General features: G+C 36.7%; 1 protein-coding gene across 3 annotated transcripts in view; it reads right to left on the reverse strand.

Moving 5' to 3' along the window:
- Positions 1 to 21,916, reverse strand: part of Octbeta3R (Octopamine beta3 receptor) — a 76,732-nt gene extending 54,816 nt beyond the window's left edge. For 2 of the 3 annotated variants that reach the window (XM_014236138.3, XM_036357392.2), the window contains exons 1-2: positions 21,842 to 21,916; positions 19,158 to 19,820 (exon numbers count right to left, since the gene is read on the reverse strand). The gene's annotated coding sequence lies outside the window, so the exon portion shown is untranslated. The remainder of the gene's footprint in view (positions 1 to 19,157; positions 19,821 to 21,841) is intronic. The other variant, XM_036357393.2, reaches the window with a different exon arrangement.
- Positions 21,917 to 26,789: the final 4,873 nt, after the last annotated feature.

The following is a 26,789-nucleotide window of genomic DNA, read 5'->3' on the forward strand; positions in this document are numbered from 1 at the left end:
GCTGGGCGCTCACTTTCATAGATGATAACTGCAACCGCAATGAAACAGGCAACCACAGGGCATTTGAGCTTGTGTGTGCTGCGGTATTATGCTCATGGTCCAATAGATGTTTACATTTCAACTTTTGCAGCAACAATGGAAATAATCGGCTTTGATTTCACAAATTTTGGATTTTGAAACTCAGAGCAAACAAACGGACTAACAATAAAGTGGATTTGAATTTACTTCACAAAGCTTGAAAGGCAAAACTTAAAGTGTATTTTTCAGATATAACTTCATTTTGAATATTTGCAGAAAAAGATAATATGAAATTTAATGCATTTACAATATTTCGTTTGAAGTGAATACCCTCATGTGTTTGAAGTTATCGATTTTTAGAAAACATTATATAATTCCAGTCTTGGCTCACAGAAAAAGCTTATTCTTATTAATATAATTCCAATTGGTTTTGCGTTCTTTTAGTGTGTATGCCTCAATTCTTCATCTCTTTTACTTCTTTGTACATCTCTCTGACGTCTAATAGTCTATACCGAAAGTTTTCAATAAATACTTTGCTAATGGCAGCCGATGGCTGCTTAGACTCATACGCGCACATAGGGCTGACATTGTTGAGTAAAAGAAGACTTTTACTTCCGCATATTTGGACACACGCTTACCGAATCGAATGTTGTTGGCACACACTGCGCATAAGTTTATTGCCAAAGATGGCTGTCTTGTAGCCGGACAGTCTGGTAGGAGAGACCAAAATTTCCCTTGAATGAGTGGTTGTGTGCAGGGGCCGCTCGTTAGCTCTACAGGGGGTAGACTTTTTTCTGCTGAAACATATGAACTGATTAATCCACGTGCTAGCAAGGGGCACGTGCGAATGTGTGCGTGTTCAAATATGTCCGTAAGCGCATGGGCGCTTTTAGCCTTGAATTATGACATTGACAATGGTTGTACGTTGATTTTATTTTAACTCTTATTTACTGACCATGAGAACGAACTAAGCTTGCGAGGTGTCGAAGGCGTGTGTGGCAGCGGTGGCGAAGTGAGCGAGTGATGAAGCGTACGAAAAGGCAAATCGATACCCACAAAGCGGTAGGTGAAAGGACATATAAATATTGCAGTGTTCTTGAAATTAAAGATACGCCAACATAACCACGCAAGAAAATATGGATTGGCTGAGTTAAAGGTCGCGCTTTTGTGAAGGCAATCGCACACGAGGGCTGCCATGGGCTCTTCGTAGCTTATACTGATGAACATACTCATTTTCATACCGAGCGCTCTTTTAAAATAACGCTTATTTATATACATATTTATGTATATATATGTTATATATGGGATATATTATATGTATGTATGTACTTCATTTTTATTGAGAACCATTCAAGAATTCCGAAAAACCAATAACTGTAATTTGAAAATCGTCGCGTAGCAAAGTTTAATCAGCTAATGGAAATGCCGTCTTCACACCTGAAAAAATTGAACATATAAATTTAAAATTATACATTTCCATCAATTTGAAAGCTTGTTGCTTGTAGTTGGAGTGATATTTGGAATATTATTATGGCAGCCATATTTGCATTCACCAGGGATGCTGGAAGTTCGGTCTTTTCAGAGATGGAAAGTAAGTATAGGAAACTGTTGCTTTCTATCCCCCTATTTCTTTTCAAGTAACCGAGTCTCTCAGTCTTTTACATTTCTTTAACAAGGACTGACTGGTACCGTAACATTAACATGAAATAGAGGAATAAATTAACTTTTAGTGTTACTTCGCACTACGGTCACCTCCCAGTTGGTGCATACTGGGAAACGCTAAATGTCTTCTGACATTCACGGCCTTATCAACTCCTGAATTGGAATTGAGCTTGGACACCAACTATGATTAGAAATTAAAGTTTTTTTTTTGATTTCGGTCTGAATCCTGGGCTGGTAGTTGTGACATTCTGCCACCTAAGTTTGCTGAGGTGACATGCAGCAGAAATAGTTGGTGGGCTAATATCGCAATGGCCTCCGTCTTGTTAAAACCATGGCAGGCCTCAGAGTACGTTCCCCCATCATCATAGTTGGTGTGGTAGGTGTTGGTTGAGGACGGTGTCAACCCTCGTCTTCGACCTGTGACATAAAACCATTAAAGGCGACTAGGCAGTGGGGGAGCGTAGGATCCAGAGTGACGGAACCAGCACTCGCTAAGGCTAGTAATGAGGCCGGTGCACTTTCTATCTCGGGTACAGCTATGCTTATCCTACAAGGGAAGAAAAAGGCTGCTCAAGTCGGTAGTAGAAATCTAGTACCGTTAGGGTACCCTCTGCCAGAATCATGAGCAGAACTACGAACAAAAATAGGAAGCGGGACATACCGGCCAGGAAACAGAAGACGGATCGATGTTTGGCAGCCAAAATTCTGGTGCGCTACGGTGATAGACAGGCTGAGCAGGAATCTGTCCAGCATGCCACTAAATAGCAAAGGGGCAAAGGTCACTTCAGTGTGAAGCCTCTGCTGTCACCAGTTTTTGTGGTGCATTACGAACCACTTCAACTATGGCATTGAACGTCTTGCTGCATATAGCCGCAGGGTGTATGGCGGTGAAATTCAGACTTAGAGAATCTGAGTACTTAGATGACTGCGAGCCTGGGCACTCTGAAATCCTCGCACACTTTGATTTAATACTTGGATTACCTGATCGCTGAGTCTAGCCTTGGCTAGGTATGGCTTAACAGTCTAAGTGTGATCCTCCGCCGTGGGATCAGTTGCGGACAGTGAGCGAGCTCAAAGCTCGTATAGCCGTTCGGTTTTCGGAGTGAATGCACACCTCTTTGAAGGAAGCTGGACTTCGGAGCAGTACATTTACTGCTGCCTTGATGGCAGCCAACTTCGCTTAAAAGACGCTACAGTGGTTTGGTAGTCTGAAACTAAAGTCGATAAAGAGCCCCCGACAGAAGACTCCACCACCTATTCTCCCGCCTAACCCCCACCTAACCTCCATCTATCCGTTAAAAAGCTCACTTCATCCCATTAAGACGCAGGAGAAGTCAGAAAATTTAGTGTGCAATTTTCAGATTCTTTGAGCTTTAAAGGAGCCGGCAACGAAGTCAATAGTACATAAATATATACCGCATTGCCATGTCACTTCTATATCGGTAAATCTCTAATAAATTGTGTTATTTATTAAACCAACTACACATATAAGTACCTGTGTCTGTAGGTGTGGCTAAATTCAATAGTAGCTTTATATGTATGTATGTGTGTCGAAACAGGAAAGCAAACGATTTCTAAGTGACAAGAAATCAAATAAAATCATTATTGATTGAGAAGTCGACCAGTAGCATTGCTGTTGTTGTCTCTTTACCTTCACATAATACCGTCATCCTATCATACTTGCACGTTCGTGCAGAGATATAAACGTCTACGTGTGACACGCGTAAGCAACTGCATGGAAGTGGAATTTTTTTAGGAAATTTGTGGTTGGAAGATTTTTCGTTCGGTGTGGCGGTGTGGGCAGCGGAAGAGCAACAGTTATCAAACAAATTTTTGTAGAAATTCAATTAGATAGAACTTAAAGTTCCATTGCGGTCATTCCATTTGGATAAGTATTCAAATAAACAAATATACATACGGATACATTCTGTATATATAAATATATGTCGTCTGACTACAAATTATATGCGACCCAGCATAACTTGCAATAAGAAACCACAAAAGCATAAGTTTGGTTAAAGCATCAGTGTTGACGTTAAAACTTACCACTTCGCCTACCACTGTATTATCCTTTGATGTGAGGAATAACCGATTCGTTCGTTTGAGAGGCGAGCGTCTCCAATAAGGTCAAATCAACTGTCTCAAAGTTCTTCACTTTGTTTCCAAACTTCGCTCGCACGTTTCGTGTTGTTGTAGACGGATTTCCAATCGAGGACCCAACCTGCCGGGCTCTGTGTCAAACTTACGATTCCTTCATACGAGTGCTTATGTAACATAGTATCAATACATACATTTATTTGTGCGTATGAAACGTTCGGACCCAAATGAAAGTCTCCTAGGAGAGCACAAATACCATAAAAATTCGTATTCACGTAAATATACATCACACATACGAAAGCAAATAGCTCATATGCACACATAGATGGAAGTCGACTTGTAATTGAATTGTTCGTAAGAAACCACCTCTGAGCATGTCTACAAATGTGCCATCGCACTTTACCTAATTACTCACCGTTACACACCATAAATACGCTGTGTGCGCCGGTATTTCGAGCATTTCACTTTTAAATGCCAAGAATTTCACATTTTCAATCGAAAGTGAAGTTTGAAATTATTCGCCACTTTCTAGTTTATTCATTCTCGGGCCATAAATGCTATGCGAAAGATATTTGCAAAGCAATTAAAGTAATTGAATTTTTTGATTCTTAGTGCAAGGAACATATATTTTGAGCAAAAAAGTGATGCATTGGCAAAGTTATTCGAAGGAAAGAGCACTTTCAGTCTAGCGCTTCAGTTCGCTTGTTAAGTTAGTTAAATTTATTTTATTTTATTATTCATTTACATTACTTAGATAAATAAGGTTATTACTGTAGTTTTTGTGAAACTCTAATAAACCTCTGCGGTTCTCCATAACAAGCTTTGCTGGATGTCCTAGTTCACAAGCCGTTTCAAGGATTTTATTCGGCAATGTTTAATTTATTTTAGTGACGTCGTATAGGCCTGGAATGAAGGAACACAAGTAGGTTTCAGTTTTCCGAAATTCCGCTTAAAACTGATTTCCAACTCCGTTAAATACGAGCTATTCGTTTGTTTATTTGAAAGTATATGCGACATTTTGTACACATGTTAATATCAAAATTTCGCTGGAACCCTTGCGGCTCATTCAATGGCTTCAACAACAAGTAAGTTTTATGGTTGGCAGCAGCGGAAACTCAATTTAAATTTGATTCGAATGCAAATACATGAATTAAACGCATGCCCCCGTTTTGGTATGGAAATTGGTTGCGTGTGCGTATGTGTGTGTATGTTGTGGTTTCAAAGTCAATTTATTATGGCAATCCTTAACGCGTACAAAACTGACGCGCTGCAGTAATCTCACTTAAAGTGTACCCCTCCGTACACAAAATAATGCACATACACTCCTAGCAGGAAGTTACTGGCGTAATCCATTGCGTTCCCATCACTTTAAGGTGGCTGCAGAGTGAACTCTCAAAGTCGAGCCCAGCGCAAGGCTGATTTCGATCAGCACTGTACGATTTTAGATACCGCAGAGTGGATGCCATTAACGCTTCAAAACGTTTTTTCGCATTGATTCCACTCTGCGGTGCCTGCCCGATTTGAATTAATTTTGAGTGAAGCATTTCCTCAGTTTTGAGCTCGGCTCGGCTTTCCGCGTTTACTCTGATCTATGGTATTCGCTATTAGTAGGGTTCATCTTGCCGAAATTGTAGGAACTCTTTTCGGAAATTGTCCAACATGCGTACATACGCTAAGGCTGAAAACATTGTCGGCCACTAATTAGAAAGTTGAATAGAGGAAGGTGAGTTGGAAATATCCTGGCACTTTCTGCTCAATTGCCGAGCTCTTTTAAGACTGAGAGTGAAACATCTCGGCAGTCATATTCACGACGAACCTAATGTTATATCCGGAATCGATATTAGCCGTCTCAACAAATTTGTGTCAGGCTCAAAACGCAGTGTCGCTTTTTGAGAGGTTTTTCGATCAATACGCGCTTTCAACTGTTCAAATGATATCCGTTTTAGTGTAGACCTTTTAACCTAATCTAATTTAACCAAAGTAATTTATCTCAATCACTATTTTTTTATTGCCCAATATTCATTTATTAGCTGTGAAATCAATTTCATGCTCGGCGCAGAGATTAAGGGAATTATTTGGAATCTTTACAATTAACTCTTAATATTATATTAAATTCGAAATAGTTTTAAGGTACCAAAAAGTTATAAAATTTTATAATTCTGTTTAGCTCCTCAATGCTGAGCAGTTCGAGAATTCCTAATGGGTAATTGCATTGAACAGTGAATAGGTATGTAACAAAGTAGATGTGGAATAAGCGGGTGGTGCAGGATGTGGTTGGAAACACACACTAATGAAATAAACCTAGCAAATATCACGCTTAAAGTGCAAAATGCAAACGCTATTGCATAAATAAATCATTTTAAATTAGTTTTTAGCGCTTTAAAATGCCCACTGATATTCGCAAGCATTTGAGGGCTGAGTTTAAGTTGTTGTTCAATATTGATATTCCGCTTGAATTCCAGTAACGCGAAGCACACTTTTTGGCGTTTTAACTGCGAAATACGAATACTCTATCTATCATAATTAATTTAATATTGGCATGAATAAAGGACGAATCATTTTTAGTCCTTTGCATGCCGTGAGAATATAAAGGATATTAAATAATATGTTTTCTCAAGTTCGCATGTATTCGCCTGAAAAAGAACGAGCTTTCCTTGGTCAGTTTAGATTTGCGACTTCATATGAATTTTGTTTTATTTTTGGGATTATATTCAGAGGTATATACTCGCTCGCTGTTGGAGTTGAAAAAGAAAATTTACAAATATTTGTTTAACATATATATATATATGCATGTACATATGTATGCTGCCCTTATATAAATAATTCGATTATTATTCATTTTTGCTTTGCAAGATTTGGAAATATTTTATCCTTGACAACCAACTTGTGTTGGATAAATAGGGTCGATATTGAATATTCAAATGTAGATACATCTGTGAGTAAGTGTGCATCTTTATATTTCCAATTAAAATCTCTTTGCTCCTTTGGGACTTGTAACATTTTCAGAATTGGTCGATTCTTCGTATAAAACTAGAAGAAGATTAAGAAAGAGATAAAAACTCAAAATTACTGCAAATGGCATGAGAGAAAAGCCGAAAAATGCTTAATGTTTTTAATATGAAAGGCTGGCAGCTGTAAATGTGTGTGTGGTGTAGTATTACTGGCAAGATTAATTTTTGTGAAGTTCATTTATGCGCCTAATTAGGTGAAATTGGAAGCATTTGACTTTAATGAGTTCGCAACAATTTGAAAGAGTTGTAAAAATACGCGAGAGATAATGATATCTGCTTGTGAAAACATTAGGAATGCAAAATAGTTATTACTCATTATTTAAAGAATTTCTCTTTAATTGTTGAAAATGTTGAAATCACTGTCATTCTCGTGCCTTTTGTTTATTTTTTTGGAAAAAGGTTGCTTAAATTTTTTGTGAAGGCGAATAGGTTAGTCAAATAATTGAAAGGGGTGGCTAAATTGAGAAAATCAGTTGTAAATATGTGCACTTAGATATATTATTAGCTAGCCCACAATGGCAGCTTAGTGCCTTACTAAGTATAATATTTACCTAAGTGGCACATTAAATTCCTCATACGCTGTGTAGGACCTTAGTGGAATTTTCAGCTTAATTTACTCATATGCCATGTGTGTCTTAAGTGGGGCTCATATTTCACTTGTTTGAAGGGTGGGCGGAAGTGGGCCAGCAGGCGGATGGCAGTTTGGGGGGGCCAGTCAGCCAGCTTGTATCCAGAGTTGCCATGTTGTGCGTTTGGTAAGGTTGCATTTGAATGCCAAACAACGCTTGTTTTCTCTTGAAACATGAACACAAACCAGATGACAACAAATTCAAGTGCGACCAGAAAACTCCCATCCCTCTACACGCACACATAAATGCCTGCAAGTAGTTGTTAAAATTCACCAAAAATAGTGAAAATAAAAGTTCCAGCAGCCGAGAGGGGCATGGCGAGGTACGAGGAGGGAGAAGTGAGCGTGCGAACTTGAATGACTCTGTACACGTACGAGAATGCGTGGAAACAGCCATGGCCACTGCTTCATGTGGCAACAATTTCGGCAACTTAGTTTTATTTGGGCGCATTTGGTTGGCTTGCTGCACGCAGCAGAGCAGCGCACAACAAAAGTGAAATTGAAAACATAAACGACAGCAATTTCGGAAATACAGGTGGTCGGAGCCAAGAGCCATCATCAAAGGGCTGTGGGAAAATGTACCGTTAGCTATGACATTGCCTTTAGATTTTGGCGTTTTACTCGTAGCTGTTGGCAATGCAAATGGCGTATCTCTTGCAGCTGGCCAACCAGATAAGGCGGCGTATGAAATGGAGCCACATATTTTTAAGGCTCCGATCCACCGAACATATACACATGCATTTAAAACTGGCGAGAATGCATAAAAATTGAAAAGCCATGGCTGACCGTTGGTGAGTTTCAAAAGGGGTAAGGGGACAAGGTTTAGGCTACATGCAACATGAATTTGAAAAGAAAGAGAGCAAAGCCACATGCATGCTGGAGATTAGTTTTTGTTCAATAAATGTGTACAGATATAAATATATGTATATAGAGAGAGTGTTAGTTTTGTATACACACTAGAATTGCTCCGGAGCCTGCGGTGCAAACAAATCCATATTTTCCGTGGTTACTTTCACAGCCAGCTGACGCTCTTTGGCGGCCCCTTGACAATGGTAGTGTCACGATGCCGCTGTGTTCCCTGGAATTGCTCATATGTACACGCGAATCATTCAAAATGTACATATTTGCTGTATGTGTTTATGAGAGTACGAAAAATTCATCATCTGCATAACAAAAAGTTGGCAGTTAGCCAGCAAGACCAAAGCTGCCACTGTTGCCAACGATTGCGCTGCCAAATTATATTGGCAGACGCACACTCACACACCAAATACGCACATACACTTAACAAATTTGTGGAAATGAACAAGCTTATTAATGCTGACTGGCTGGATTTCACATCGGTTGTCTGGCAGCGCCTGGCATTGGCATTGCCTTGTTGTGTAATCCTCCGCCCGACGAGACTGAAAGCAGCAGAACAGCAGCAGACAGAAGCGGGAAGTCATGGCATGGAAAATATGAAATGAATTGAAAATTAAAAATGAAATGGAAATATGAAATTAACGGAGTTATGGAGAATGGCGGATGTTCAAAAAAGTGAAAGTTGGGAAAAACTAGAAATGTAGGGCCCACAACCACTATCACGGGGATTATAAAAAAGTGACGTCGGATTTAGAAAAATGGATCTGACAATCAGGAAAGCGCGAGTGTTAAAAATCACTGATCTAGACCGGACTTTACCAGTACCTACTCAGGAGAGAATATCGAGATTAGAAAAATTTAATTTGTCAAACAAGTTTTTTTGTTTAGAAAAATTCTATGAAGTGATCCAACTAAACGCGGGGTACAGTTGCGCCGTAGTTAAACAGGACTTGTCTATACCTCGCTGAAATAGTCTGCTTCAGTTGTTGTTGTTGTTGTAACAACATACCAGTGGCTTGTTTTATTAGATTTCCATGCCTGACTTTATTACAAATTAATATTAACGCATGAAAAATGAGTAGAAATATTAAATAATGAATTTGCGAAATCGAATAATGCTACCCATTAGCCAATAGCTAAATTAATAAGTGAAATTTCGTAAAAAAATGTTGTCATTGCAAACACATATTCAAATAATCAGTGCCTGAGGCACGACAAAATGAACTGGCCAAGCAGTCCAAAGCACAGTTATTTCGAAAGAATCCCGGAATGCCAACTAATGCTTCAATTAAAGTCCATCGGCCTTATTACTTATAACGTAAACTTGCAAAACTTGCAGAAATGACTCGCGCAATAGCAGCAGAAATCTCAGCTTAACATTCGTGCGGAATTCGAATGAGTTGTTGCGTTGTTTCTGTAACTTGCGTGTCGTCGTATGTGTTGGCCATATTATTACCGTCTGTTATTGAGAGAGTGTGTACTGGGAGCAGAGTAGCGGTTTCGATGACCTGAAGTGGAGTGTGTGCGTGTAATGGCAATCGTGCATGCTAAGGTATAATTTAATTTTGCTAACGAACTTTGGCTATTTTTGGCAGCGGCCTAAAAGAAAGACGAAAATGTCCGAATGTCGTCAACCTGATCGCACATTCATACATACTAGTACACATATAAATTAATTAACATTATTTGGAATATAGGTGTGTAATACTAAACATTGTGCTAAAAGACAGGATCTATATATAATAATGCGGTTTTAATAAAGTGAACAATTTGTATATTCAGAATATCCTGTGCAAAAATTAAGTTCACGATATACAGGGCGCACTGTATATTTAAATTGGAATTTGATTTTTTTTATTTCCACGTGTACTCAAATATGTATATTTTAATACGGTTAAATCTTGCAGAGTTGTATTCTCCTGGAATTTGCATTTCGCATTCAAATTGTGCGAGTTTAAAAATCGAACAGCTTGACTTGCAAGTAAAGTGGTAGCTTTTGAAAGCTATCATATCATCTACAAATATAAAAAATTTTATTTTTCACTTTTACCTCCATGAGCTTTCCGTGCTTTCCACACTTCTTGTACAATGTATCTAAGTGCTTTTCTTTAATAAAGACATTCGTGGTAAATTAACTTTTTTCAGGGTTATCATTTCGTAAGTTAGAGTTCAATAACCAACGCTCCGCAATCGAGAAGAAAATCTAAAATCATTGCCACGGTGACAATAAAAGCAAACAATAACAGTTAGCAGCTTTTACGTCGGGAACTTGAGGCAAGAACAAATGGATTGTGCTTATAGTTAAAACATCGCGGTGGAAGGCGGGAAGGTGCCATGCCTCCCGTCTCATGATATGTTTTGCAGTTAGACTGTGGCGACGTTGCAAGATATTGCTTCGATTGACAGCTAAAACAGCTAGGTTGACCACAAGCGAGACGAAAAGCAATTTAAATTTTTCTACTCAACAAAGTGAAAACTTTCGAGCAAGATAAAATAGTGGGAGGTAGGGCAAAAAACTGACCCATCAAAAGTTCGAATTAGCTATACTGTGGTGAGTGGAATAGAAGTGGATGACTTAGACTCATGCATGGAAGTTGGAGGCTGGCTGGCTGCGCTGGTTCCAGTTGGTTGAGCGGAAGTCAATCGAAACCACAAATACTAACTAAACTTGTTTACAGCAAGATGCTTTTCCGAGCAAAAGGGCGAGCGGTTTACTAAAAGTTAAAGCGTTGAAAGCATTTTAAATGTGACACAATAGTTATTGAAACACTCAAAAAAATAGTATTTTAAGCCACCACTGAAGACCATGTACTTAAAGAAAGCGGCATGCGAATATTTTTAAAAAAATTTTTAAGGTTTTATGTAGGCATAAGCACAAAGAAAATAAATAAAATAAATATGCAAATAATTGAGGGTGTTTGCTAAGCCTCTATTCCCTAAGTGAGCGGCTTACCACCTCAAAGTTTGATGAGCTGGCTGCGGATACTGGAAGTTACCTAAAATTAGTATGTATATTTCAATTTCGACCGTTACTTTGAGTTATTTTCTGATGTAATTAAATTTAGCTTTTCAACGAAAGAGGGCAGAAGAAACTGCTATTGAAAATTTTCAAACATATCCTCGCATATATAAGTGCAAAGGAGTATTTTTTATTTGGAATAATAGGCCGCTTGTGTGTCTTTGACTTGTTTCAAGGACAACAAAATTTCTATTTAATGTGTGGATATAAGACGTTTCAACTTTTTAATATTTTTGAAGCTTAAATGCATAGCTTAAATGATGTCAGTGTGTGTAAAAGCAAAGAAACCAGTTGTACTCTGAAGTGCTTACCCCTGAACATAAGGGTGTCGGATTGTTAGGAAAATCCCTAAACGACTTGAAAGAATTGTTACAAAGTGAAAAAAAGGTGCTTTTAGCAAAACTTCCCAACAACTAGCCAGCTGCTGATATTAAAATACTCGCTCAGCTATACCATAAATTGATTTTGGAAACGTTCCCTGAAGTTTAAATTTTTACCCCAAAAAAGGATCCAACGTAAACAAGCTCTTTATTTTAAATTTAAGTGCCGAAATCATTTTACCTTTTCCATGTATTTTATTAAACGGAATATTTTTTGATATTTTATTGTACATTAAGCAAGTGAACCTACAACTTTGAAAAAATTATGTTCTAATACATTTTTTTCTTTTTCCATAAAAACATACCTTTGAAGTTATACGCAGTTAAAATTATGCATAAAATGTACTGAGCATGCATACAGTACCATGTCGTATGAGCAACATGTCCGATCTCACGACAGTCGAATCTACGTAACCGGAACGAAGTCGGATTTTCAGGAATGTTTTCTGCGGCTACATCTACAAAAACAGCAACAAGTTATGTTTTAATCACTTGTATGAATGCTGAGTGCATTTGATGCATAACTTTAACTTTTGTAGAAATTTTTTTTTTTGGAATAAGGGACACCCTATTATACACTGACCTAGGCTGAAAGAAAGCGGGAATAAGGCAATGGCCAATGTGTCAAATCAAAAACGCCAAAAAAGCAAATTTAATAGGAATAATAAAAACTTCGTCCAACAACAGACCATCCCAAAAAAGTCAAATAGAAAAAAAGAAAACTGCGGAAATTTTCTGAGAGTGAAGATATTTGTAAATTGTATATTTGTGTCAAATATAAAAGGGTGTTTTAAGGAAAACGGGTTAATTGTATTGGCAGGCGTTTAAAAGTTTTGGACAAAAGGGCTCGTTTGTGCGCGAAGCGAGTAGTAGTAAGTATATAATTCGGACATGTACATACATATGTATATTTAAAAGTAATGTAAAAGTTTTGAAATCAAAAGTTGTGAGTTAAATACAGTGCCAAAAGGGACATTAAAAGCAAGTTATGCAAGCCTGGAGATTTATGTAATGCCTGTCGGTTGGCATTGAAGAATTATATAAATCATACAGCACTTTTCATTATTTAAGAATAGTGACTTAGAAATATTTTTTTGATTGTAAAAATTTAAGCATAATCCTTTTGGCAGTTTAGCTTCAAACTAAAAGTTGCTTTTCCAAAGATTGATTTGTAATTCACCTTTGTGTGTCGAGTACTGCTTTTCTGAAACCCTGTCATGCGTTTAGAGTATATTTTTAATTTTAGTTTTCTCGTGATGTGTTTTTAAATTTGATAAATCATTTTTGATAATAAAAAAAATAATAATTTAAAAAAATAGTTTTTAAAATTTCGTCACTAAGTTGAATTACATTCATTTGTAATGTTTATGTAAATCATGCTCTTAATCGCTTTACTGATACAAAGCCAATGTGCTAGAGATTTCATTTTTAATAAAATTTAGTATAACAAAATTACATGTCGCAAATCTGACATCAGATACACTTTGAACGCTCGCAGATACTTACCAAAGTTGTTTAACGTGAGAATGACAAGCGTTGATAATGATTTAATGCTTAATATGTAAAAGTGCTTATGGAAATTCAGAGATGCCAAGGGTACCAAGTGACTAAGTTTTTAAAGTTTTCTTTAATTTTTGGCCGTTATAAGAGAATATAGTTGTGGTCCTATTTTTGAGTTTGACGAGGCGACGCATTTGAGAATCAAAAGTAAAGAACCGTCGTGATAATCCACATTTTAATCCAATTTCGTTAGTTTTCCAACTTCCGAGTCGCTTCTATATTTGGTTCAAGTGAATTTTACAATAAGCTTTCCATAAGCCTCATTCACTTTTCTTCTTCTTTTTTTTGATATATGTCAAGTCTCCGCTTCATTGTTCCACCAATTTAATTTGCTTTCTTCTCCAGTTTATTGCTCAGCTAGTAGGCAGGCAAAAATGACAACCTTCACATGTTATAACTTCCAGTTATCTCTCTGAAATATTTATTAAATTTTTTATTTTTGTTTGCTGACGCCAAGCGATCTCCATAATAAGGGATATGAATAGGTACTAAAAGTGCGAGCCTACCGCGGTTTGACTCGTTCCGAAATTCAACTGAACCAATCACTTCCTAGCCTGACCTTTGGCTGTCAGCAGCTCGTTCCAATGCATGTATACATTTATTGGATTCATTTATATTTTACGTTTGCTCAAGCGTTCATACCAGCCTCTTGATCGTCTCTTCAGCCAATTTTGTAAATGAAAGGAATGCTTGATTGTTTGTTTGTTCATTGCTCATGATTGTTACATTTGAGTGCTTATGTCAGAGGTATATGTATGTTTGTGTGTTTACTTTGGCTTTTTCCAGGCCTTCGGACGAAATTCACCGGAATTTTTTGTCATTATTCAACACAGTTGAGCGTTAGGCAGTCATGCAAGTGAGTGATTTTTAATTGGACTAAGTACTTAATACGTTTTTGTAGCTTCGCACGTATTCTATGTACTAGCCTTTGCACGTTCATAAATATCGTAATTTACGAATTTAAATATTTTCACTACAAAATATTCTTTTTTTGAAGTTTGTTAGGGAAAAATAAAATATTTTTCGTGGAAAACTATTATGCGATGACTTTTCCGAAGTTTAAATTTGAAACATTTTGTTATTATTAATATGGTTAAGCGATCGCCTAAGGAGAGGGGAAATATTTTTTAGTAAAGCGTGTTTTTTCAAAGTATAGAGTTGTCTATGGGACTGACATGTACATTTGTTCAGTATACTTTGGCAAATTATCATGCAAAATTTACACTATACAAATGTTTAAGGCTTTCCAGAACACCGATTTTCTGCAGTCAACTTTCAGGACACTTATCAGATATTTCGTAATGCATAATTGTCTATCTAAGCAGGTTATCTACATTACGATGAATCGGCTTCTGTTCACTTTAACTATAATGCAATATTCTTTCAACACAAACGCACACTGTATGTATCGAACAAGTCTTCGCCACTGCAGAGGTTATCGATTCGACACCTTTTCTCCAACTTGACCTTTGACCGTCCATTATGTAGAAATTTTTTAAGACAGTTTCGGGCCTACACCCGTCCACCGAAACCTTTAATATTGACGATTTTATTTAGTTTTTGTGTATATAAAATATAAGTTTTATACCTTTAAACGGGCATGCTTAATCCTTCGGAACTGTAATGATATGAAAATTCTCATACATATGAATTCTACTTTGAATATTTGAAAGACACGCATATTTGCCCACTTTCATATGCGAAATCGGTTTGTGTTGCTGTGCAATTAAAACTCGCCCAGAGTAGTAAACTAAAGGGATTAAAACAAAGCGCATTATGGTCGCAACCTTTCAGAAATTGCTGCCTGAAGCCTTGCGATGACTGTTGTAGAGTTTGCCTGTCAGCTAAAAGGTTGGATAGCTGACTTGACATTATGAATGCTCGCCTTAATGCCAACGTGTCGTATGAGTGATGTGAATGAGATTACACACGTGGTTTATCCTGATATATTTGTGTTTTGTTTGCGAGTAAGCAGGCGTGTGAAAGTAATTAAATCTTAAGCATTTTAAATTTTTGTTTTCCTCTGCAGGGACAGGAAGGAGAAAGCGGGGCTGACTAGCGTCGTTAAAATAAGAATGTACTACATGTAAATATGTATTTACAAGTGATAAAGGAATGAGCGCTAATGAGCGAATATAAATGAAAAAGAGAGCAAATATATAGCGGACTTAGTATAAAATATACGGCTGCCTTTTACTAAATGATTCTGGGTCAAGAGGAGAACTTGAACTAAATCGCGATTAAAACCTTTTTCAATAAAGTTCATCTCACTTCAATGGTACATTGAATAACTTCAATTACAACCACACAAAGGAAATATTTCGAGAATTCTAAAAGGTGGTATTGGTTATTTTCGAACGGCGTTATTAGGATTACCGTACAATTTTCTCTCAAAGGTCATACAAATATTACATAATATTACATATTTTAAAATGTATAATATTATTATATTACTTATTGTTCCAGTGAACACTAGGTAAGAAATGGTACAGCTGTCGGTCTATATTGAAATCTGGAAGGTAAGGTTTTTATACTTGGTTCCTATTACAATTTTTTTCATTTTCTCGCTTCCCATACAAAGGCCCGTGTTTGAATAGTGTCTGTTAGCTGTGACTAAGCTGGCACTGAAAGCGGACTCATGTGGACTTTTGACTTAGCAAATAAAAATCTAACGCTTTGAGGCCCTATGTTCTACCTAGGCACTATGGAAAATTGTCTATACATATAAAATACTACAGTGCTGGCGATGCAAGCGAAAATTCTAATTACGCTTAACAGACGACTTATCCTATTCATGGTGCGAATTACTGCCCGCGCACTTTTACCCAAGTTCACGCTTTCTGACAAAAGCGCGCTTTGCTGAAATTTCGCTCAAAAATGTTGGATGAATGCTGCAATTGTGTGTGCCACAAAATTTGCATGAATTTTCGAGTTTTTGTGCTTCACACCTAGTTTGCGCAGCGAAAGCTAGAAATTAAAGAAGAAGGGAACAGAGAAAGTCGGAACAAAGCAATGAAAGTTCAAAGATAATAATCAAGTGGCGTAACCTTGAAGGCAACGCGAAACCACAAACGAATGTATTCTGAATCTGAAAGCATTAAGATATGCTAATCTGGCCACAGCGCTCTTGGCTCTCGAGCACATTGTGGCTGAACTCGGAGCCAGCTGCGGAATGCAACTTGTGGGTCGCATTGACGATACCATATTAGCCTTAAAAGTTTTCTCTAGATAAATACACAATTGCCCAATAGTGGGCAAGCGCTTGAATTTATAATGCCTAAGGCTCTCACAGTAATGTCTAAATGTAAATTTATAGGAATGGTGGTTTATTTACTTATATAAGTAAAATAAATATATTATCGGTTTCTAGGTTCGCCTTGGGCGTAAGGTTTGCTGTTGTGTTGAAACTTTTTTTTTGAGGTCAATTGTGCTTTTGCTTTCCGACTAAAGTTTTACCAAAGTTAAAATTCCAGTTTATCAGTAGTTTTTATGAAAAATTTCCGGTTGGTGCTTAGAGTTTTTTGTTTGGACTACCAAAAGGAAGTAGTGTTTTGAGGTATCAAAAATGTTTCCATCGGGTTTTTTTACTTATATTTTGGTAGGTTTTTATTGAACTATAATTTATTTGCAAGACTGACTATTTATTGTTGAACGGATACAATTATTTCAGGAATAATGATCTAATTGGCTTTGCGTTTCAATTCGAAAAAAGTTTTTTTATATACGGGTTGGTTGAAAAGTTTCTGCGCTCGAAGTGAAAAAATACTGTTTTTGGTTTGAAATATATTTTTTATTCAATATAATCTCAATTATCTTCAACACACTTATTCCAATGATCCTCCAACAATTTTAGTCATTCCTATAATTACTTTCCGGAAGCTCTGCAAAATACCTGACAATAGCGTCTTCATCTTCGAAAATGGTTCTGATACTGTAACAGCCAATCAAAAACAATTTTGGTTGCCTTGATTCCGTCCCGGTAATGTCGATGCCAAAGATTTAGAACCATTTAACGTCAACACCAGGCCACATACATCGATAATGACTCGCCAGAAACTACGAGAATTTGGTTGGAAGCTTCTTATGCATCCATCTTATAGTTCAGACTTGACACCAAGTGAATACTACCAGTTGCTGTCCCAGGCGAAATCGGATAAGTTTTTACCATGCAAAATAAAACCTTCAATTTAATGCAAAATTAACATTTAGATTTGCTAAACAAATTCCCATATGTGTATTATAATTCTTAATTAATTTTATTTACCTCTGTAATAATTTCTATCCAATACCGCAAATAATTATTTACCACCGACTAGTTGAACAAATGGTATTGGTGGTGTAAAAAGGGAATTTTTTGTGATTCGAAATTTTAGGAGTATTCTCTGGTAGTCTGTATAAGGAATATTAGGGGCCTGAATTCATAGCGAGCTGGTGACATGCTGAGCGAACGACAGCTGCACGGATGTCACCAGCCCAATATTTTTGCACTCTGTAGGTTAAGTTAGTGAGTTCCTCTTTGCTTGCTGCGTAAAATACTGTTCGCCGAAATCAAATCGAAGTATGCTGTTGATCCCAATGTTACCAATCAGCAGACACCGCTCACAATATCCAAGAGTATTGTACACATTATAAATAATTAATTACGTGCGTATATGAACTTGAAAGTTTGTAAGTGGCAACCCGTGTAAGGTAGTATGTAAAATGGAATAAGCGCAAAAGGAAATTCCAGAAATACTTGCCTAAATTGGGAAATGCCGAAAGTGTCAGTTCGAGTAGTGATTGAAGGAGATTGAAAATCTGTTTGACAAGAGATTTGTGCCTGCGTTGAATGTGCGGAGCATCGCTGGGCAGATTGACAGCCCCGGAAAGGGAGAGATGGAGGATAATACGAAGGTGAGAAAGCAAATGGAAGCAAAAACTCATTACGTGTATTTAAGGTTGTTACCTTGCGGAGGGTCAGACGAGCATAAAAAGTTTGACCCCCAGTTGAAATCTTATTTCAAAACTCGCCGAAAGCGTTTAAGAATGCAGAGGCGAAGGCAAGCCACAAACTTGTTTAAAAGTACGAAACCGTCTACGCAATGAAAATTTAATTTAACTACACATTCTTTATTGCTTTATAAGCAGCTTATTGTGCTTTAAAAGCGGAAACTCACTCGGTCATCATAAACGAGGCAACCGCAAAATCTGGAACTTTTCAAACTATTCCTCACGAACGAGTAATACTTCAACTTTTATGTTATGTGTAAAGTTTTGCTATCAAAATATTTAAGTGTGTGTTTGACATTGACACTAACCACAGCCAGCTTATAATCTCGACAGCTTTGGTTTGAAGTTTTATTTGCCTAGATTGTCTTAATCCTGATGTCACTAAAATTTCAAGTGCCACAACTGGCAAAATAAATGATCGTTACAACGTTATGTAACGAATGACTACTTGCTCAGCTCCCCTATGAATACAAGAGTGAGCGTTACTATTTCTCTGCTCACTGCGAAGTGAATTCGTAGCAAAAGTTGATCATCGAATACCAAAATAATAATAAATGAAAATAAGGAAGTTTGATCCTATTCGATTTCAAAATTGTTTGTTTTATTTACGAATTAGAAGAAATTAGATAATGTGAATATAGCTGTTTTTAAAAGGTTCATTGTCGATACAGCGGTTAACTTTCCAATTATTTGATACAAAGCGGATAAGATTCGACTCAGTTTGTCTTGTAGCTACAGGTTTCTTAAAGAATGGTGCAAAATTACTGTTACTTCTGCTTTGTGTGTATTTTGTATTTTGGTGATCGATTTAGTGAATTTGGTTATACATCTACTTCTAAGTCAATTTAAAGTGAAAGCAAGCTTAATGATCTCTGCCTATAAGATGGTATTATGCCCATTTAGACTTTCTGTAGTAATTTCACAAACAAACTCACCTGATAAGGATTTTCTTGCTAACCTCACCGCAGTCTTTGTAGACGTTGTATCATATCTCCTATTCACCGTTACGCTGCTAAGTTTTGCATCCTGGCACACACACTTGCTCTTGTCTTCTAGTCCACTTTAAGTGCTTCACTATGTTTCCACTGACACACTTACTAACTCATGTACTTTAAGTGCTTTTGTTTCATTGTTTACAGCAAGCGCACACTTTGTATGTGTGCGTACTTGACATTTATTGTTCACCTGCGAACAACTTCCACCACCTTCTCTATATTGTCTTCGCACATATTCACACGTGCGGCTACTCTGGAGTATATTTTGTATTTATTTACATTAAAGTCCTTCAAGTTTCTTTTTTGGTTTCAACGCTCGAGTTCAGCCCGCTTCACCGCCTCTTCTGGCTGCTGTGCCTCCAACGTGTTAATGTCGGCAAAATTGACTGCACCACGTTTATGCGGTGACGATGAGCTTTCACTTTTTGTTTAAACGTTTTTCAATATCGTCTTTTCGTTCGGTTTTTCTAAAAGTCTTTAATAATCGTTACGCTTGATAAAGTGTCTGCGGTTGTGACACGTCTTGGCGGTGTGCGGGGTTGCACTGTGTTTGTCGTTCATTTTTCCATCACTCGTTTTAGTTGGTCGTTGTGCACCTAAAGCCTGCCCATTGTTGTTAGTTTTATTGAAAAATCGAAAACAATTAAATTTGTTATTAACACTGAACTTGTGCATCACAGAGTGGCGCCCACACACATTCACTCGCGAGTGTATGAGGCTCGCACGACCTCGGAGTCCCACTTTTTTTCAACATTCACACTCTTACACACACACATACGCCCCCACAACTATAGGTGAATGTATAAAAAACCGACTCATGTCTGTGCGCGCTCAAAAACGCGACCGACATACTTGCAAGAAGACCAAAGGAGAACAACTACAAAGCGAGTAAGGAAGCCCAGAGCGGAGCGCGAATGTGCTTTTTATATCCGGCGCACATTAAAAAGATAAAATGGTTTTATGGGTGGAAGAATTAAATTTTTCTGTGCCTTGTGTTTGAAACCACTAAAAGAAGGCTCTCCTAATACTCTTCATAGGCCGCAAATCGCCTTATGTTTTTGTTTAATAAAAAGTTTTTTTTAATAATAAGTATCAATGAGAAGCTCAAAAGTAACGTATCAGACGGACCATTAAAAATTGCTTTTCTCAGTTGGCCATCTCTGTATAACCGACTTGAAACGATTTTCGAGTGAATGGAATACCCTTGCGCCTTTGGTTGTGCACGTGTATGAAGTTACACTCGTAAACCAGTGGAACGTGCAAAGCGTTAAAGGGTATAAAAAATCGATCGTTCGCGTTGTCGCTGTCGTTTTATCGCCTTCCTCCGTTCTTTTCTATTTTGCCACATGTTTTTGCTTTAATTGTGTTTGTTGTTGCTGACATTCGCGTGCACTGCCGCATTTTAAGTTGCATATGTAGTAGTAATACAAGTATTCCATTATTCCGCTTATATTGTGTGTTTTGTTTGCCGCTGTGAGGTTGCCTCACTAAAGGACACGGTTTTTGCCCTTTGGGATGAGTTTTCCAGCATTGCGGACTCTGCTCAGTTATGTCAGCTGTTATGGCCTAGTTTTAATGTACCGGTTCGTAAGGCTTTGCATTTTTTATCATTATTGAATCCATTTTAGTAATTTTATTTGTTTGGATACATAGCTCTGATTGTTGTTAATTTTGCCTCGCCTATGCCTCGTTCCTTTTATTTAACACAGTTGACTTAGAGCGTGCCATAACATGTACACATACATACAAACACTAATATTTATATACCTATATACATACATACGTATAGGGCGAGGTAGCAGACCAACACAATGCCGCAACTTAGACTGCCTTTTCTAGCCTTCGGGATTTGGTAATTTTTCTTTTTTTCACGCCCTGCTTGCACTTCGAGAATCAGATTTACCCACCGTTCGGTTGCCTTTCTCTGTTTATATGGCAAAAATCCTGCGTTAGCCAAATCAGTTTGCTTTATGAGTTCTATAAATGTTGTTATTATTGACTAAGAGCCTTTAGCATTAGTTGCTATTATTGTTGTTGCCTATGAAGTCATAGTAATGTGAGTAAAGTATTTAGCGGTTAATTATTGCTCACACATACACAGCCACACGCGCTTTGGAGTGCCAATCGGAAACACATACAACCACATATATAACATTTTTGGAGGCACGGCGTTCACTTTGTTGTTGGTTTTTGGCGCTTGGCTTTGTCGGTTTTTAGTGTTTGCTTTATATGTTTCCATTATTTTCGTTACTATGGCATCACCATAGGCAAAGGGCGGTTAATACGTGACATACATACTTATGCGTTTTTCTTCAGATAAACATTTAAACCTAGATAAACCTAGAAAGGTCTACACTTGTCTACAAACATATGTTCTACTTGGATTGCATGTGCTGCTCTGACATATCCTCCGACAGTTTTGATTGACAGAGTAATATACACATCCTCACACACTCTCACGGTAACTTCAGCCGACGCGCAAGTTACCGCTTTAAATAGCGAGAACCGTTTACTAAAACACCGAATATCATGCGAGAGATGAAACATTCAACCACATACACTGTGTTTTTGTCGTTGCTGCAGTCAGCATTTCAACACTTAATCTCTTCATCTCTGGCACTTACTCACACTTGCGTATTCCACCACTGGTATGTGTGATTTGCGAACCTTTCAGTTCGATATCCTGTTGACGACTGAATTCGCCTCGCCGCCGTTAGGAATCCTGTTGCCCATTCGTTATGTATACCGCTGATTGTACCGTTATACTGATATATGGATATGACATACATTGTTACTATTGTATTTGAATGTTGCTCGAGCATTGTTTGTTTGTGTTTGTTTCCCTGCAGTTGTTGGTATTTGCTACACACTCGCACGTACACGCTCATTCACAAAATAACGGAAAGCTATTCGTGTGTGTAACCGTGCTATTGCGGCGAATTCCCTGTCGGGCTTTAGGCGCAGGTCGTGCCGCAAGTACTGCCTTCGTGAGAGCGGTGAGCGCGTTTACTTATCGATAGAACGTCGGTTAGTTTGAATTTTCGAATTAAATAGTGATTTGAAATCGCAGAGTTGAAATTAATAGGACATAATTATGAGAAATTCTAGTCAGTAATAAGTCAGTAGAAGGTAAGTTCACCCTAACAATCTGTGTGAAATGGTATGTAACTATTTCTTTAATAGCAGAAGTTGAAGGTTGCTACGTTACCTAATCTAAGAACTCCGAAACCCAGAGATGACAGAGACCATATTTTTGTTACTTCTTACTATCATAACTTTGTAATGTGGCTGCATTTCTTTCAATTTTTTTTTTCGGAAAGTTATGTAAGCAGGATTAACTTAACAAATAAAAGGGAAATAAATTTGTGTCTCATTTTATTACTTTGGCTACTTACTAAATATTAAATACATTTTTAAAATGCAACATTGTAATTAAGATTATGAAACATAGCTTCTAAGGAAACCGTTATGAACACATATCCGCACCTCAATATGTCCACTTTTCGATGCTCTCATCTTTCCCTCTCCACCTTATTTGACGTCTCTGAATTAGAAGACACTTGCCGCTATCGGTGTAAAACGTGCCATCACTACATGAGCTGTAGGCATTGGGCAGCGGGTATCAAAACATACCAAAGTTTTCAAATTGGTAGATTAAACATCTTTGTAAACGTTTATTGCAATAAAGAAACTCGAATTTTATTTAGTAGTTGCTGCTGCGACCAAATCAGCTCTTCGCAAAGAAATATTTGAGGGAATATTTCGATTTAAAATTTGCGTTGAATACTGTGTCAATATTTTGCTTTGATGTGGTCGAAGAGCGTAAGTTGCGAGAGCGTTCAACGGAACTGCGCACTAGTGTGGGAGAGCAGGGGCGCCCTCTCCGCGAACATTTCAGGGTGTATTTACATGTGATGTAATAAGAAAAAACAGCTGGAGTCCTTGGCAGCATATGAAAGCAGCTGCAGATGTCGCTCTAAATGTGTGCCAGTTACTGTTGATGTTGTTGTTATTGCTTTTAAGCTTGTTATTGCAGTTGAACCACTTTTGAATTTGTTTCGCTGACTTTGTTTGTGCTGGTTGGAGTATTTCAGCTGTTTATATTTGGATTTTGTGGCTTTTCGCGCATAAACTTAAGGATTTATGTATTTTCTGGGACGTATGCTTTTATTCCAAGCCTGTACCAAATACTTGCTTTCCATGCTCACGCAAAAGGCTTCACAGCTTATTTATTTTAAAATGGTGAACCAATTAATAAAGCAAAAATTAAAAGTTTGAGTAGAATAATATGAAAGATGGTGTGTGACGTCCTTCAAAAGGTTTAATGTTCCATGTTATTTGCAACGGAATTTGAAGCTAATAAAAGGATTTCTCTGAAAAGTGGAATTTAACTAAAAGGATAATACAAGAATTACATGTGAGTTCATGCATAAGTTGGAATTGATTGACCTTTTGTAACAACCATGCCTACTTTCGCTATAATATAATATACGTTTTCAAAGTTAACTACCCTACCTACCTGTACAGTGCAAGGTCAGACATTGACAAAAGCGTTGAAGTAAGACTTAGCACAATCACTGCTCCTAAAATGCAGCAACTCTGATTTTTGCTAAATTCTCAATCCCAAGTGAGTCCCAGTAAGCAACACAGAATGTATATATCACTTGTCTAAATGTTCATTGCATTTGATGCATAACTTTAAGTTCGTATAACTTTAAAAGAATGTTTTTATTAGAGTATAATTTTTGCAAAGTTGTAGGTTTATTTTTTATTACAATATATCAAAAAATCAACTCCTATCTACAAGGGAACAATATAATGATTTAGACACGGTTTACCATAAACTGAACATAAAGAACTTGTTAACATTGGATTTTTTTTAGGGTAAAACCTGAAAATTAAGGAGCGTCGGCAAAATAAAAAAAAAAGAAGTTTGTGTGCCTAAGCTCACAACGCCAAACATCAAAGAATGGTATCTAAGCTTTGAATATTTATACACGCACAATTATTCGTTTGTTTTTATATGTTGCTAAATTTTTTTTTGTAGTGGCATCCAAATCATTTCACATTTCCACTTTACTTGTTCACCCGCAATTGATTTTGGGCGCTGACATTCTTTCATCTTAAGTGACTTCCGCGCACCCCAAGAGACCAAATGTGTCATATTTCATTGTTTTTTTTATTCTATTTTCTATTGTTTTCCGTGACCCTTGTCTTTGATTGGTTTTATGGAATTTTATTGGTAAAAGTAATTGCTCCGTTCTTGCTCTAAGATTGTGTATAAATAAGTATATACAGAATGCCTTATGTATTTCATTTCGTTTCCGCCGTTGGCTGACGTCTGCGTCTATTTAATGAGACAATTCATTGAGTGATAGTCTATTACCTCGCTCTTGTCGGCATGGATTTCTTTAACCAAAACCAATTGATTGTAATCAATCATAACTAAATTATTTAGTTTGCCTAGAATTATTTTTAATAAGCGTCTATAAAATTGCAAAATTTTCATCCAAATGAAGAAAATATTATAATACCACCAAGACTTTTAAGACATTTTATCTCGGTAATATTTTTTGCCATAGAATTAGGACATGTGCTTATCCTTGAAAATACATTTAATGTCTTTGGAACTAAGTATTAGACTCTTAGTTTGGGCTTATATAAAGCTAATACAATCAAATGTTCACAATTACATTTCCTTTGCTGTACATTTACTGGGTTCTCCCTCTATGTTCATTTATGTATGTGTGTTTTACTCCAAATCTATATTTTTTTAATCAAAAACCACCCTTCCATCCAAAGTTGCAAGTTCGATCGTTCGACACCTTATTACCCATATACAATAGATTCAAAAGTAAAGTTGTGTATTTTTATTTTTTATGCATTGTTTTATTAATTAATAATCTATATTTTTTTGCATTATTAATTATGGTATTCTTTAGATGTTTTACACACATATTCACTAATTCAATTTTGTATATGTTAATCTTATAGTTTAATAGTTAAATAGTACTCCACTGTTAGTAATTTGTCTCACTTATTTGTAGAAATTTACAGCTAACAAAATAAATATTTATGTGTATGTGTATATATTAGAATAGCAATAAATAATTTGATGCTAACATATGTACGTATATATACAAAATTTTTGTAACACCTAATATATATATATACTTATCTCAGTAAATATTAATGAACGCATATTTGTACAACAAGCACAGGAAGTTTTCCGACTTCTATAACTTTTTACACTTTTGAAATGTTTTTGAAATTTTAGAGGCTAATTTGCTCCTCTGATTAGTATAGTTTAGTTATAAAAAATACATTAGAAAAATATCTACATACGTATACGTATATACATACTTATATATATGTGTGTACACAGAAACATAGCTTCATATTTAAGGTACAACTCAAACAATTTGATTGAATGCACTTTGTTTTGCTTTTATATTCTATTTATTCATACTTAACATACCGTTTATTTGGTTAGTTAAGGTGCGACTAGCATCACGTGATGACGTTTGTTTGTAAATACATCACATTACCACAATAAATACTATTTGATAAATAAAGTTATGCTTCAATAATGAAAGGATGCCGTTATGAGTTTTTGGCTTCGCTTTGCTGAAAGCTGTTTGATTCGCGCTCATTCCAACTGCACTACTATTTTTTCCAGTGCAAATATTTGCATAAATCATTGCCATTGCGTGCAAACACACACATCCACTGTGTGTTTTAGAGCTTTATAAAAAACACTCGTATAATTAACTGTGAAACTTAAATTTGTACATGAATATACGAGTAATCCGTTCGGCGTTTTTCGTAAATAAATCAGTGAGTAATTGATGGCGGTGCCGAGTTACACGATATCGGAATACATTTTACATTAATAAAAAAAAAAAAACAGCAAACAAAAGCAGTTGGTTTTTGCGCTACTTTTTTGTGCTAAATTTTAAAATTTTTTTGGCTCTTTGCAACATTTTATTCTCGATGGGTTTCTTGCTCTATTTATTTCATTTGTTGTTTATTTTTCGATGTGTTGTCGCATAAATTATAAAACTGAGGTAATAAATTTACAATTTAGCACTAGAATTCACACTGATATTCAATTTCTGAATGTTTTCCATGGAACCGTTAATATACGTCACTGCTGAAATTTTTATTCAAAAATTTTCTACGAAATGGATTTTTTTACATAGTGTTTTTTAAAACTTTCACTTCATTAAGCTTTTGAGTCACATGCCACAAAATTTAAAAACTTTTCGCACACACACATCCACATTTTTGCCGTTCGTTTGGCATCGCATTTGCTGGAATCAAGTTGCTGACTTATAAAGCGATTTGCAAGCCGTGCTTTGATGGCTACCCAGTCAACTTAATTCCAGGAATTGCAACGCAAACCTCTCGCCAGTGACTGAGATAATTAGATTTACTTTTATTTTGTGATGAGTTGCTTTAATGAGAATTGTTTTCTTAATTCCAAATTCGACGAATTTGTTGCACTAAGATTGGTTTAATGAAAGGAAGTGAAATATAATACAGAGCCGCGTTATGTTATTGTTTTTCAAA

Source organism: Bactrocera oleae, chromosome 2, assembly GCF_042242935.1.
Source record: "Bactrocera oleae isolate idBacOlea1 chromosome 2, idBacOlea1, whole genome shotgun sequence".
NCBI classification, from domain to species: Eukaryota; Metazoa; Arthropoda; class Insecta; order Diptera; family Tephritidae; genus Bactrocera; species Bactrocera oleae.